Source organism: Mustela putorius, unplaced genomic scaffold (assembly GCF_011764305.1).
Source record: "Mustela putorius furo isolate JIRA1106 unplaced genomic scaffold, ASM1176430v1.1 tig00000698_pilon_pilon_pilon, whole genome shotgun sequence".
In the NCBI taxonomy this organism is placed as follows: Eukaryota; Metazoa; Chordata; class Mammalia; order Carnivora; family Mustelidae; genus Mustela; species Mustela putorius.
Window position 1 is genome coordinate 1032642 of NW_025421449.1, and position 543 is coordinate 1033184.

The window sequence follows — 543 nt, forward strand, 5'->3', positions numbered from 1 at the left end:
TTTTTTTCTCATATGTATTTACTCGTTGCTATGGTATTGTGGCTATCTCTTACTGTTGTGTTTTTTGTTTGTTTTTTTGGTGTGGGAAAATAAGCTCTTAAAGATTTATTTAAGATTTAATTATTTTAACATTTAAAAATTACAAATTACAAATGTCTTAGAGATTTTATTTAAAATTTATATACTGGCCATTTGTAGTATAGCACTAAGATAATGCATTGTAAGGAACTGTGTTTGGGAATAAAATCCATTTGGTGAATTGTTTTGATCAGTTTCCTACACCATTGCTGAGGATGTCATGGATGGAGTTGGTCCCCCACCCGGCTTAAGACTTTTTTAGTAAGAGAGAGAGTAGAGGGAAGGGACAGAGGGAGAGGGAGAGGGAGAATCTCAAGCAGACTCTGCACTGAGTACAGACCCCAGTGGAGGGCTCGATCTCATGACCCCGAGATCATAAGCTGAGCCAAAACCAAGAGTCAGACACTCGATCGACTGAGCCACGCAGGTGCCCCATGGAGATATTTGAACCACATTGCTGTCTAC